This window comes from Patella vulgata, chromosome 8 (genome assembly GCF_932274485.2).
Source record: "Patella vulgata chromosome 8, xgPatVulg1.2, whole genome shotgun sequence".
Taxonomy (NCBI): Eukaryota; Metazoa; Mollusca; class Gastropoda; family Patellidae; genus Patella; species Patella vulgata.
In genome coordinates, this window is record NC_065886.2 from 7,195,877 (window position 1) to 7,212,398 (window position 16,522).

Genomic DNA, 16,522 nt, shown 5'->3' on the forward strand with positions numbered 1-16,522 from the left:
AATGCCACTTAAAGAATAACTAGAAATGGGCGTGGCTCTGCCCCTGGGGGTCGGGCATGCACCAAAAACAATAGGGATCTTCCTTGGGGTATAAGGAATAAGTATACCAAGTTTGAAGAAAATCCAGTAAGAATTGCGCCCTGTAGGCGACACAAAGACACACGAAAAGAAAATGGGCGTGGCTCTGCCCCTGGGGGTTGGGCATGCACCCCAAACGATAGGGATGTTCCTTAGGGTACAAAGAATGTGTATGCAAAGTTTCAAGATTATTAGTTAAGAAATGTGGCCTGTAGACGACAAACAAACAAATACTAGAAATGGGCGTGGCTCTGCCCCGGGGGGTCGGGCATGCACCAAAAACAATAGGGATCTTCCTTGGGGTATAAGGAATAAGTATACCAAGTTTGAAGAAAATCCATGAAGAATTGCGCCCTGTAGGCGAACCACAGACACACACACACACACACACACACACACACACATACATACATACACACACACACACACACAGACAGGGGCGACGGCATAATACGTTCACATTATGAATGTGGACGTATAAAAATCGGTAGAATGAACGATTTGTAAAGAGTTTCCAATGTTTTGCGATTTAATCGGTATTTTAAAGATATCAGACAGCTTATCAGCTTACTTGTTTTTGAAGTTAGGTAGTTAATATGTGACTCCCAATTTCCCTTTGACTTGAAAATAACACCGAGGTGATTATGGTTGCTACTGTCACTTATGGTTACATTATTAAAATCAAGACTAAAATCAGAAGAGGATATTTTTCTTGAGAAGGTCAAGCTAATAGTTTTTAAAGGATTAAAATTAACTTTCCATTTTACCGACCACTGATAGATACGTTCAATGTCTTTGTTTAGAATATCGCGTGTTTGATCAGGATCGTTAATAACAAGAAACAGAGACGTATCGTCCGCAAATAATCTCACGTTTGATTCGAGATCTTCACATATGTCATTAATAAAGATTAAAAAGAGCAATGGACCTATAATAGAGCCTTGTGGTACACCAGATAAAATTTGTCTAGGACTTGACGAGCTACCAGCTACATTTACTATTTGGAAGCGATTTGACATATAACTTTTCACAAGTTCCAATGTTTCGTTACGAATACCAGAAGCGTTTAATTTATGAATTAGCCCGTCATGCCATACTCTATCAAAAGCTTTACTTATGTCAAAGAATATTGCTTTTACTTCACCCCCGGAATCTAAAACCTGTCCAATAAAGTCATACATATCGATTAGTTGATATATGGCGCTTTTTCCACGTTGAAAACCGCATTGAAATGGGCTAAGTAATTTAATTGAAAAAATAAAATTGTAAATGTGATTATAAATTAATTTCGCGAAGACTTTGCCAAGAGAGGACAACAATGAGATTGGGCGATAATTTGAGCACAGGTGTGCATCTCCCTTTTTGTAGATAGGAACAACGTTTGCTGTCTTCCAGCAATTTGGAAATACCGCAGACTAGACTAAGATATCTATCAAACATTTGAAAGGAAAATTTAAGGGTTTTGCAATAGATTTTAAGATTAAGTTGATGATATTATCTGGACCACATGCTTTCTTTGTTTTCAAGGATAGTAAGATATTTTCGATTTGGATAACATTGATATTTAGGTTTGGAATGGAAGTTTCAACAAATGCTATTGTTGGTAGGGTTTCACTATTGTCGCTTACTGAGCACTGGGAGACAAAAAAATCATTTAGAACTTCCGCTTTGTCATGATTATCAAAATATATTTTGTCTCCATGAGACAAAGGGGGGATTTTTGTAGATGAATTTCCACGTTTAAATGAAATATCCTTTATATGTGACCACCATTTAGATTCGTTGAAACAGAGTTAACTTCTGAATCAATTTTATCTATATACGCCTTCTTGCTTTTTTTAATTTCCGATGTAACTTTATTTCTGAAAATTCGAAATTTAAGCCATTGTTCAGGATTATTTGATAATTTTGCTTTCTTGTGAAGTCTGTTTTTCTGTCTTAGTAGTTTTCTCAAATGGCTGTTAAACCATTGAGGGTCTTTTGGTCGGATAGTCACGGTTTTATGGGGCACGAATGTTTTTATTCCATTAATAATTACCTCTGAGAAATTTGCAGCAAGAGATTCAAGATCATGTTTGTTTAAGAAGAGTGCTTCCCAGTCATAGTTAGAGATAAATCTATTTAGGCCATCTACATCTAGAGTTTGGTATTTCCAGATAGTTCGCTCGTAACTATGGAATTTCGGTTTGGAAGTGTTAAGATAAAGTATGATCACTTATACTACAATCAAGAATTTCAATATCTTTTACGAAATCAGGACAGCTTACAATAGCGAGATCAAGTAGAGTTTTAGAGTCGGGCTGGATACGGGTAGGGGAATTAATCACTTGTTTAAAATCTAAATTATCGATAAAGTCGTGAATCTTAGATCTAGTTTGCTTCAAAAAGTCGACATTAAAATCGCCTAAAATGACAGTGTTAAAATCTGCGAAATCCCTAGTGGAATTAAAACTATCTTCGATTAAATTCCAATAGGAAATACTAACAGAGGGTGGGCGGTAAAAAGTGCCTATCAGAAATTTATCTTTTGCATACCGAACCTCAATCCACAGGGCTTCCAAACTTTTAATTGTGAGGTCATGTATTGGTATGAAGTGTAGGTATTAGTTGACGTAAACTGCTATACCACCACCCTTACAACCCCCCTGGGGTGTAGGGGGTGATAAGAATATACCCTTCGTAGTTCCTGCGTGTCGTAAGAGGCGACTAAAAGGATCCCTGTAATGGGGCAACGTGTTTGCCGTGCGTTGCGACCCGTGTCGGTGGAGAGTGGGATCCTGGTAATTGAGTGGGGATTTGGCTTGCGAGCCCTTTCTCTGCAACACATTACTTTGGCCCATGGTTCACCTAGACGGGAGGTCAGAGTGGCCCACTTTGATCAATCGGCTTTGGTCGTCTTAGCTCTGTAGATTGTACATTTCTCATTTCTAATGCTTTGGGTTTTTTTAAAAACTCAGCAAGTTTACCTTTGTGTCCTAGGTACATTCTGCAGAGCGGCGGCTTGGGTCAATCAGGTTAGATAAGTATTTTTACTTTCTGGCTTGAGTATACCCCTCGTCGAGCCCTGAGGCCATGCACCGGATATCCGTGCTAGTCCTCCCCCTGGTAGGCAGGGAAGTAACCTGGGGGACGACGAGGGGTGAATTTTAAAAAAAAAATATTCATGGATTCCCCAATCCCCCCACACCAATTAAAGAAAGGAAAAATAAACAGAAACGTCCTAATACAGAGGAAGTTTCAAATTTATTTAATACCCCCCCCCCCCCAAAAAAAAAAAAATTATAAAGGCATGGCCGAGGTTTCTCTTAATTGAGAGTCCCTCTACCAACCTTTCCAAAAATTTCATCATTTTTGATAACCAAGGGCATAGCCGGTTTGGCTGGTGAGCCCAAGGCTATCAAAAAACTAAAAAACGGGACACTCCTGATAGAATGTGCTAAGGAACAGCATGCAACCTTGCTGCTTAAATCCACATCCTTAGCAGACATTCCTATCAAGGTGTCGCCGCATAGGTCGTTAAATTCAAGTAGAGGAGTTATTCGCTGTCGGGATCTTGAAGGCAGCAGTGAGGATGAAATGGTTGAATACCTTTCATCTCAAGGCGTCTCGCATGTAAAAAGGATTAGCGTACGCCGGGGAGATAAGGTGATTGCTACAAGCACCTATATCCTCACTTTCAATCGTCCCGAAATACCAAAGACTCTCAAGGCAGGTTATCTTAACATACCTGTTGATTCGTACATTTCAAACCCTCTTCGCTGTTACAAATGCCAAAAGTTTGGACACAGCAAAACCGTCTGCAGAGGTAAAGACACCAGCGCTCGTTGTGGTCATGATGGCAACGAGAGTGCTACCTGCCAGGCGGAATTTTGTTGTGTTAACTGCAAGGGTAAGCACTTTGTTTACTCTCGCGAATGTCCCATTTGGCAGAAAGAGAAACGAATCCAACAGATTTATCAGATCATAATAAAGGGGTATCGAGCTATTCTCAAACGAGTGAGAGCTCGGATAAAATTATTAAATCTTTGCCTGACAAGGACTCATCTTCCTTGCCTCAAACTGAAGATGTTGGGACCATTACCAAAACTTCCAACCAGAACGGCAAGGAGTCCGCTCCCTTGCCCCCTGAAGCTGTTACTCTTGATTCCAGTTCTGCTGGGTCAAGTTCGCAGCCAAAGGGTATTCCACCCACTCAAGAAGTTCTTTCTAAGAAAGAAAAGAAATTGGCAAAGATGCGTGATAGAGAGAAAAAGGGTTCACAAAACCCTATTGCTCTCTATAATAGATATGGGGATGATCTGATAGACGGCATTACTGTAGCGGATGTCCATAAGGACCCCGTCAGTAAGCCGCCAAAAATGAACTATCCCTGACAATGGTCAATTCCATTATTTAATGGAATTGTCGTCGTTTAAAACCAAATTTTAGTGAAGTTCAACTTTTAATTCAAAATTACAATCCTTTAGCTATTTGTTTACAGGAAACATTCTTGAGGAATTCTGACACTTTGTCTTTTAGACACTTTGTTGGTTACCATCATCATGCAGTTGGTGATGGTAGAGCTCATGGAGGTGTTTCTATTATTCTTAATGGAGATATCCCTCAGAGTCAAGTCACCCTCAACTCGCCTTTACAGGCAGTTGCGGTAAGAGTGACTTTGCATATTCCTATTATCACCATTTGTTGACATTCCGCCATGTTTAGTATAGATTTTTAGCGACTTCCTCAAACTGGATATTTCCACACTATTTACATTCTAATTCTAGTAGTTTTTTGTCAGAAACAGGACACAGATACACATTAGTTCACCTTGTTAGCACATACTTAACTAAAACTGCTGCATACGAGGATAAACTGATAGTTTACTCAGAGCTGCTCGTTGTGTGACTTCTCATATCTGCCATTTAATGTTAATTAACATTATGATCTGGAATAATGTTACTTCATGGTTTGAGTCATCACTGTGATGTCATTTATATCATATCCGAAAAGATTAAGAGACTTCCATTGACGTCATCTGCTACTAAGATACCAGCAGCACAATGGGCGAGACTATCACACTCTATATCAACTACTTTAACAGCATCTTTACTTATATAGGGAGTATTATAAACACGCCAACCATTTGTCGTACAATTTATAACGCAGTTGTTTTAGATACAATCGAACTGACTTTATGGCCAGATATGTTTGATGTCAATTCGATCAAATCGCTTTAATCAGGTTTTCATTCTGCTTTACAGCCACGAAAAACTCTCTTCCATAATTAAACATAAATGCTGTCATTATTGACGTCATACTGATGTAACTCGCCGGATGTCCAATCTTCATTACAGTCTATTTCTACGCATAGACGGATCGTAGGCAATGTTACAGTATTGTGTCTTTATGTCAGGTTCTTGACCACAACACTGGTTTAACTTCATATAATACTCATATTCTTCTTTTAACATATCGTGTACAAGACTCCGTAATTAGCTTGTGTTGTGGGAGTCGTGGTCCTAGCTTGGCTTGACACCCTTGGGTGCCAACTCCCAGCTAACCTCTGTGTGGTCTTAACTCGAGACCTGCCGGTCCCAAGTTAACGTCTAGGCGCCCTCGCCTAGTCTCCCCCGACTCGTCTCGTCTCGTATAAACTCCTCTAGACAAAGGATCTCATTACACATCTGGCTACTGCATCATATCAGATTTAACATTCAGTACAGTTTGATTATAAGACAACGGAAATTAAATAAAACAGGCCAACCATAAGCTTATATTATGGAAATGACTAATGAACACCATCAGGACCACCAAGGGTGTCGATAGCAGACGGGTTGATATTAGAATCAGTTCCGTTTTCACATGTCAAGATGGCACGACGCTTCTATAAGATCTGCTATTATGTAAAAAGAAAAACTCATCTTGCATTTCGCTGTGATAACGTAACACTGTTCAAACCTTTCGCATCGCACCCTTTTATTACCCTACGTGATGACGTCATATCTATGTAAATACAAATACATTGTGAAATACTTAACAGAAACATGCGTCAGCATGGAATGTACTCTGTTGCATACGGTTGTGCAATACTTGAATTCACATGTTTTTAACATGGAATTATTCTGTTACATACGAATGCATAACGTCTATATTTGGTATCGAACATCCCCACATGTTGTGCAATACATTTTCCATACGCGCTTTTATGTGACGTCACGTCATGCCCATTTCCTCAAATGGATTATAAAACGACACACCATTCGATTTTCATTGTCAGAATGGCAGCGGACGCTGCGATCCTACGCGTCAAAGAAAATCGCAACGCGGACACCTTCGTGTACCTCAGGGGTAATACTCTGGTAGTGATTATCCTGACCCTGACACTATGTTCGTCTTACCTGATTAGGTGTTGAAAACGCCTTGACCATCTAGTGCAACGTCACGACGAACTAGGCCATGGCGGGTCATCCAGTGCAAGGTCATCATGAACCAGATCAAGGCAAGGTCATCACGAAATAGGACATTACATATCTTGAACTAGATCATTCAGTGCAAGGTAATAATGAACTAGGTCACAGGGTCATCAAGTGCATTGTCCCTAAACAGTTCCCTTAACTACTGAAACTGTACATTTAAGTTATGGATCAAACGATGAGTTACGCTCCCCTCCCAACCCCCGCCATCTCCTTTGTCGAAAATGCGATAGAGGCCACAATGTTAACCAGATTTGTTTGAAATTTCGTCGATCCCTATAGATAATCAGCTTCTCGCAACCTTTTGTTCCGTAGTAACACCCCCCCCCCCCCTTTTCAAATCAGAAGTGTAGCTTCGGACAATGAGAGGATGGGTCCTATCCAATTTCCATTTCCTAGTCCATCTCCTGCAAAATGTGAACGTACCAGCCACTTGTTCAAATTGTTAAAAAGATAAGTTCAATAACGGCAAAAAGAAATAAAAGTTAAATTTACTTTAGATATTTACAGTGAAGCTCCCTAGATCATACGGTTTGTGATTGAGTCAAGTGCCGTGGTTTAGATCCCCGCTAGTGGGTGGCAAGTAGGATTGCCTGCCAATACTCCTTGGTTTTCTCCGAGTCTCTTCACAAGCGAATTATTGGTGTATAGAATTGGACTATATATTCGTCCCGAAATACCCCCCTCTCTCTCTCTCTCTCTCTCTCTCTCTCTTTCTCTCTCTACTAATCATGTTGTATATTTGTAGATGAAGAACTGAGTGATTATTATGATCTGATAAAGAACCAGAAGCCAGCATCATTTGCAACACCACTGGTTGATACAATATTTACTAGAGGAGTTTTATGTGCCGCGGAATGTTCCAAATCACATCTGTGTCGTATGTACACCTATAATAGATCAACACGTACTTGTAAAACATACAAATATGCTATTCGGGTCACCAATAATGATCCTAATTTGAAACTGAGACTCCGTAGATCTGACTTGTAATGATAACAATTATAAACCACAGAGTTTTCTGCGTTGAATATTTTTCCTGCATCAAAAATAAACAACGAATTTATCTCCCTTGAGTATTTCTCCTGCGCCAATAATAACCCACACAGTTATCTCCCTTAAGTATTTCTCCTGCTCCAATAATAATCTTTATTTGTTATGACCCTTGAGTATTTCTCCTGCTCAAATAATCCACAAAGTTACCTCCCTTAGGCATTTCTCCTGCACCCATAATATAGAAGGCAGACCACCATTAAATTTCACCAAAAATTGTAGTTCGTCTATTTCATGTTGGTTACGGTGCAATCTGATTAAAACACAGATCCTACTACACTAGTATCTGGAAGAGTTGTTATCATTGACGTGTACTGGATGATGTGAGGGATTAGCCAATGAAACGGTCTGTTACGGCGAGCTTTTGGCGCGAGGTGCACGGAACTGTGGGTAATCCACTAGAAAAATCAATGGTGATTGGTTAATCAATTGTCTGACCTCATAGGGTCAAAAGCCGCTCGTGTGGCCTCTGAGGCGACCTCCCAAAACAACTGGTCAGATCTTCATGTAATGTAGGCCATCGAAAGTATAAAATAAAAACGAAACTAAACATAGATCTGGTCAACCTAATACAAATTTTAGTGCAAAGACATGGCCATTTGTTTCTCTGTCTATATGGAAAAACATTCAGCCCAACGACAATTTGGAGAAAAGTTGGAGCCGGGCAAAAAGGCCAGAATTAACATTGAAGTCAATTGGGAAATTAATGGTGGTCTGCCTCCATAACCCATAGGGTTATCTCCCTTGAGTTTTTCTTTCGCTCCAATAATGAACCGCACTATTATCTCTTGGGTAGTTATCCTGCTCCAATAATAACCCACAATTCTTAAACGATGAGTATTTCGCCTGCTCCAATAATAAACGCAAGAGTTATCCTTTGAGTATCAATGGCGAAAAGTGAATTTTTACGATTTAAGATATAGAATTACATAAACTAACAATTTTCTTGAGCCTTTTCATTTTGAAAGTAATAAACATTAAAAACATTAATTAAACTCTAAAAGTCGTTAAAATGTTGTGTTTTATGTGGGCTTCAAATAATTGATACACTAATTTAAGCTCGTAAGCCGGGAACATGCCTTCACTGAGTAACCCGTTTCATTACTGAGTTAGGAGACGGTAAGTTCGGGCGCGCTACGCTGCTGGTCCAACCGGCGATTTCGAGGCCGCCCCTAAACGCCGCGCGGGTCGTTTTAGCTGTTGGAGAGGTAGAATTCGAGGAGAATGGTGGGGGCAAGCATACATGGCGGGAAGAAGTGAAATGTTGTATTTTACTAGATTAAACCCAATAACAAGTTTATATCCCAGAAATCAAATGATCCTGTTCCACACTGACCATGCTAGGGAGACGGGTATGTCGCGTCCACCAAATGGGGCAAGGACGGGTCCATCAAATGGTGCTGGAGACGGGTCGAGCAAATGGTGCGAGGGACGAATCCATTAAATGGTGGTGGGGGCGGGTCCATCAAATGGTGCGGAGACGGATCCATCAAATGGTGTGGGGGACGAATCCATCAAATGGTGTGTGGGGAAAGGGTCCATTAAATGGTGTAGGGTCGGGTCCATCAAATTGTGTTGGGGCGGGGATGCGTTCATCAAATTGTGCTGGGGGCGGTCATCAAGTAAATAAGCACCACTTGAGCGTTGACATCATCTGACCTCTGCGGAAAAGATTCTATGAGAGGAACTGTTCAGAAATGTGTGCCCATCTCCGCACCACTTGATGGAACACTCCCCGCACTCCAGTTTACTTTAAAGTGTACTGCATTAAAGAAGAAAAGAAATGAAATGGGGTTTAACTTCCCACTTTTCCGCACATACTGGGCATGTGACGGGCATACGTCATGCAATGTGTTATAAGCGCAATTCTGGGCAATTTGGACAGGACAGTGGTGCTATGGCCTACTGGTATATCGAATCCCAACTGTCAAGAATTATTTACATGAACGCTAATGTGTACACAGGACCCAAGACCTCCAGGTAAGCGAGCCAGCGTCTTACTTACTGAACCAACGTGGGGGAGGGGGTGTAACATCCACTCGATACAAACTAGGTCATTTCGGTACTAACGTATGGTTCAATTTCATTTCAATAATTCGCTTGCGCTTAGGGGTCTTTAGCAGTAGGAGGAAACCGGAGGACCGGAGAAAACCCACAAGGTTGGACAGGCGACCCTACTCCTTGTCACGTAGATCAGGGGATTTGAAACCACACCAAATGACTCAATGACAGACCTTATGATGCAACGCACACGCGCTAACCATTCGGGAATCAACGTGTTATCAGTGTTATTTACGGGACCTCTATTTTCCAAACTAGTAAAGGCTTTGCTTTACCAGACTCTCCATCCTGCACCAGGTGAATCCAGTCAAGCGAAAGGGGGGAACCGGGCTAACATCAGGGATCGAACTCAAGATCTTTTGGTTAATGAGCCATCGCCATACTAACTAACATAATATACTCTTCAAAAAAAAAACGCATAGTGACATTTCGTCGTCAGTATACCCTCGTTCTACCATCGCCTCGTTGCAACAGGAACCGCGACTCGTCGTTGAACCAAACTGTTTTCCATCGTTGCTGTGGCTGTATCCTTTGAGTTTGAAAACATTGAAGTCGGATTTGACGGTGTCGGCGTATTTCAAAACAAAAGCTCTAAGGGGACATCTGGCTCGTAATCCAGTTCCACGTAGGCGTTTATGGACTGCCAGCTCTAAGATCCTACGCCTTCCAGGATTCGCTTCTGCAGTAGAGGTCGTTGTTTTGAACCGTTTCCGCAAATGACGTAACCGGATGTGACGATCCAGGGCAGGTGGGACCACTCTTGTTTGGCCTAAGCTTGGGCGGTCATGCGTTGAACTTCGCTGTCGGTACCCATCCCAAAGGCGAGAAATGGTACTGTGGGACACATTCAGTAGCCAGGCTACATCTGTCTGGGATTCACCTGCTTGTAACCGACCGATAGCGTTGTTGTGTTGGTCTTCGTTCACATGTGGCATCACTTGGCCCTTTGAGTATTTACATGACTTTGAAACCGAGAACCGTGGGATTTTGAAGGCCTTAGGTTTGGGTTTCGTGCGAAAAGCTTGCGAAGTTGTTAAGGTCATGTGTCTTGGTGCAATCAAACGAAAACGTATTTCGCTAAAAAGTGTGACCAGTCAAAATTAATGGCCCTACATTTAAAACCAATAATAATTTATTCTATCCTTGCAAAATGACATTAAAAACAAGTAAGATTTATGGAAACAACGATCCCGTTCAAAAAATGATGAAAATGGGCTATGCGTTTCTTTTTTTGGAGAGTATATGTGTATTCTTTCCGATTATGCGAAGTGTTGGGAAGGTAAATATTTGTGTAAATTTTTACAAACAGACGAAAACGATACACACACAATATATATATATATATATATTTACCTTCCCAACATATACACACACACAATATATATATATATATATATATTGTGTGTGTATCGTTTTCGTCTGTTTCATCATTTTTTGAACGGGATCGTTGTTTCCATAAATCTTACTTGTTTTTAATGTTGAATGGTTTGGCGGAGTGTTAAAATTGAATATACATCGAGAGAGAGAAAGAGAGAGATGGGGTTCAACGTCCACGCGACACAAACTAAGTCATTTCGGGACTAACATGTGGCTCAATTTTATTTCAATAATTCGCTTGCGCGTAGGGTGTTTAGCAGTGGGAGGAACTTGGAGGACTCGGAGAAAACCCATGAGGTTGGACAGGCGAACATACTCCTTGGCACATACAACCGGGAAATCGAAACCACACCAGTACAGCCCGTATGATACAGCGCGCACGTGCTAACTATTCGGCCACCCAACCCCCCAAACAACATCGAACGTGATATGGTTTGCAAATACTATTTCAAATATAAGCTAAACAGCAAGTGCAGGAATTGAAAATTTTATTTGATTTTTTTTTTTACAATTGAGCCAATTAATATTTATATACTGTACGGTCTATTATTAACACAGGTACAATTTTATGGATACACAATTACTGAGTTTAATACTAAGCGACGTTTCGACGAGGATGCACTCGTCTTTATCAAGCCCGTCTCTCTCTCTCTCTCTCTGTCTCTCTCTCTCTTAGCAAATTTTAGCACTCTGTCCACCCTTCAACCCGACGAAGGACGAGTCGTTTATATCAACATAATGGTCCCGACCAGGTGCGCAATCACCAAGTGAGCACGCAGTGGCGACACCAAACGACTTCATAATGATGGTTGCTAGGTAGAATGTAAGAAATTCTAAATTAGTTGATGTTGATGCTAAACGTTTAAAGCATCAATGAAGAAGACGTTTTTCGTCTAAATAATAGAAATAAGATGAAAGAGAATTAAAATTTACACTGAACATGTAAAGAAGTTGGATTATACATTGTCTTAATTTAAAAGTTACATGAATAGAAGTTAGAAATTACATGAATAGAAGTTAAAAAATATATGAACAGAAGTTAGCAGTTAGACGAAAGCATTATTGAATTTTTAATCTAATATACCGCCATAGGTTAAAGCTGTTCCGGTACTGTGAAATTGTTTATAAGCACTTTGAAATGGTTCATACAAACAGTTATCATCTAGATTAGCCTTTATTTGTGAAGCAATAAAACTTAAGTTAGAGACAGCTGGCCTGTAATTTTTAAAACCATTAGGATCCAGTGTACACTTTTTAATTAAAGAGGTAACATAAGCTTGTTTGAATACGTTGGGAATAGTAGAAGATGATATAAAGAAATAATAATATCGGTAAAAACTGGAATAACTTCGTCTAGACAGTCCTTAAGCACAGGAGTCGTAACAAGGTCTAATGAACAAGATTTAGGAGCAGACGATTTAATTAGCTTTAAAACAAAAGATTCACAAACCAAGTTAAACTGTTCTAAATAAACAGAATAAAGTTACTAGTTTTATTTGAATCAGTTAGTATTTTCTGTATTTTTATTTGAAAGAAAACTGAGAATAAATTCGTGAGTTCAGTGTAATTTTCATTGTCCGGAGAATAGTCCGCTCAGCATTATGTGCCGAAAGGGAATTCACTTCGTACAGGTCTTTTCGTCTGTTTTCACCACTTTCTATTTTATCAGAATAAAATTTAATTTTAGCGTCTTCAAGTAATGTATTAACATTGTTTTTATACGCCCACATTTTCATGTGGACGTATATTGTCGTCGCCCCTGTTCGTCCGACGTCCGTATATCTGGACGTCTGTCCGTCCGTACACAATTGTTTGTGGGCTCTCTACAGATCGCAATTCTTATCCGATTGTGACGAAACTTGAAATATAGGTTTATCCCCAAAAGATCTCGGCTGCTTTCGATATTGGCATGTATCGGATCGAAACTTCATGGATTATGACCCCTGATTGTAAGATTATAACCCAAAGATCTCAGTTCCTTTCGATATTGGCGCATATCGGACTGTAACTTCCTGAATTATGTCCCCTGATTGTACGAAAAGTCGCGTTTTTAGCTTGTGGACCCTATAGAGGTCATAATTTTTTATCCTATATAAAAAACCGTTTTAGTATATCACCGTTACACCCTAAGGATGGTTGAGTTCGAATTTCGTGAAAATCGGCCCAAAACTGACAGACAAAATGGCCGTGCCTCGTTCTCAAATAGCTTAAAAATATGGTATATCAAGGTTGTTGACCCTATAGAGGTCACAATTTTTATCCGATTTTGTAGAAACTTGAAATGTAAGTTTATAACCCAAAGTTTCGGTTCCTTTCGATATTCACGCATATCGGATCGTAACTTCCTGAATTATGGCCCCTAATTGGATGAAAAATCACGTTTTAAGCTTGTGTACCCATATAGAGGTCATAGTTTTTATTCGATTTAAAAAAAAAACCGTTTTAGTATATCACTATTACACCTTAAGGATGGTTGAGATCGAATTTCGTGAGAATCGGCCCAAAACTGACAGACAAAATGGCCGCCCCTCGTACTCAAATAGCGTAAAAATAAGGTATATGAATGTTGTGGACCCTCTAGAGGTCACAATTTTCTTCTGATTTTGATTAAACTTGAAATATAAGATTATAACCCAGCGATCTTGGTTCCTTTCGATATTCGCGCATATCGGATTGTAACTTCCTGAATTATGGCCCCTGATTGTACGAAAAAGCGCGTTTTTAGCTTGAGGTCCCTCTAGAGGTCACAATTATTATCCGATTTTAAAAAAAAAACGTTTTAGTATATCACCGTTACACCCTAAGGATGGCTGAGTTCGAATTTCGTTAAAATCGCACCAAAACTGACAGACAAAATGGCCACCCCTCGTGCTCAAATAGCGTAAAAATATGGTATATCAAGGTTGTGGACCCTCTAGAGGTGACAATTTTCTTCTGAATTTGATGAAATATCACTATTACACCTTAAGGATGGTTGAGATCGAATTTCGTGAAAATCGGACCAAAACTGACAGACAAAATGGCCGCCCCTCGTACTCAAATAGCGTAAAAATAAGGTATATGAATGTTGTGGACCCTCTAGAGATCACATTTTTCTTCTGATTTTGATGAAACTTGAAATGTAAGTTCATAACCCAAAGATCTTGGTTTTTTTCTATATTTGCGCATATCGGATCGCAACTTCCTGAATTATGGCCCCTGATTGTACGAAAAAGCGCGTTTTTAGCTTGAGGTCCCTCTAGAGGTCACACTTATTATCCGATTTAAAAAGAAAACGTTTTAGTAATAAAATAAAACCAAGTACGAACAATCCAAACCATTAGACAAAATTCGAAGTCCTAAAAAAACGGTATAGGCAAAATAGTGCAATAAGGCAAAATAGTGTAATCAGCATATGGACTGTTCACCGTGTACAAAATACACGACAAACAGTGGTAACAGGTGTCCGGAAGAGTAAGCTTACCCTGCCTGGCGCCACACCCGCCATAGCTGCATCCAATCTATTAGGCAAAATCTCGGTAAAATAGCGTGATTGGCCAATGGAGAGAGAGAGAGAGAAATGGGGTTTAACGTCCACTCGACACAAACTAGGTCATTTCGGGACTAACATATGGTTTAATTTTATTTCAATAATTCGCTTGCGCATAGGGGTCTTTAGCAGTGGGAGGAAACCGGAGGACCCGGAGAAAACCCACAAGGTTGGACAGGCGACCCTACTCCTTGTCACGTACAACCGGGGATTCGAAGCCACGCCAGTCGACTCAATGACAGACTTTATGATACAGCGCGCGCACGCTAACCATTCAGCCATCCAACCCCCCGATTGGCCAATGGACTATCGGTATGCAAAATGCACGTGATGAACAGTGTTAACGATGTAGTAGACAGACATTATCAGGGAGATTGTATACGCGTTGATTGTAAGCTTACCCTGCCTGGCGCCACACCCGCCATAGCTGCATCTAAACTATTAGGGGAAATCTCGGTAAAATAGCATGATTGGCCAATGGACTATCAATGACAGCCTACACCGGTTGTGTTCCCAAAACAAACGGTATAGGCAAAATAATGTAATCAGGCAAAATAATGTAATCAGGCAAAATAGTGTAATCAGCATATGGACTGTTCACCGTGTACAAAATACACGACAAATAGTGGTAACAGGTGTCCGGAAGAGTAAGCTTACCCTGCCTGGCGCCACACCCGCCATAGCTGCATCCCTGTAGTTGAAGTTTAGATGACAAATGCCTCGATCTACTTAAAAAATCAGAATAAAATGAACAGCTCTCGCGTAACGAATTAGTTGAGACACAAACACTCCATAAGCTGGTGATATTGGAATGTTACTACTAATAAATGGAAAGTGAACAATCGGAAAGTCAAAGTCATCACGTTTATCGTACAATTTAACACTAAGTTTATGGCAATTGTCAAAATCGAGACGCAGATCCAAGTGGGAAGCGTAATTGTCACTGTCAGTAGTGTTTTTATTTCGAGGTCATTAGGATATATGAATTCTACATAATCACTAAATTTTGGATTATTCAGTGATAGAACATCATCGATATATGGATAAGTGAAATTAAAATGTCTGACTAATCGTTTATTTCGTGAAAATCGGACCAAAACTGACAGACAAAATGGCCGCCCCTCGTGCTCAAATAGCGTAAAAATATGGTATGTCAAGGTTGTGGACCCTCTAGAGGTGACAACTTTTTTCTGATTTTGATGAAATTTGAAATGTAAGTTTATAATCCAAAGATCTTGGTTCTTTTCGATATTTGCGCCCCTGATTGTACGAAAAATCGCTTTTTGTTTAACTTGTTCTCTATCCATCTTTTGCAAAATGTGGGCGTATCCTGCCTGGCAGACGCTGGTTTTTTAAAGATTTATAAATCTGTTTATGGACATGTAGATTTGTTTTCCGCCAGAGATGTTTCTATCTATGATATGACGTCAATGGGGAATTCCTTCTGACATCATATAGACGTCAATGGCCCAGTGTGAAACTGTTGCTGGAGAATCCACGATTGTTTCCTGCTGATGACGTGACTGATGTGTATGACGTAATAATTTATCCAAGAACTGGTCTACGTCGGGGAATCCTTCTCGTTTGGTATAAATAGTTTATTTCTTTCCGCGTGTATCTCCATTATTACACAACAAACGGTCGAACTTCCATGTGTCCTCGAGGATATTGTCAAGCCCGAAGGTGTCCTTCCGTTGGACGCAAGACGAAGCCAACAAGCAACGTGCCCATATCAGTAAGGGCGCCCCATAAAGCCGAGAGGCATTGTTTGGGCGCCAACGACGTGATTGGCGGAGCGCCCAACCAATGTCACTTAGTTTTATGGGCGACTCTCCAATCATGTCGTTTTGAGGCGCCTCATAATGAATCACATGATTAACACAACTTGATTGATTGGGGGCCCAAAACGGCGTGACCTGTGGGGTGCCGTAAACCGGAGGGACGTCCATAATGACATGATTGGTGGGGC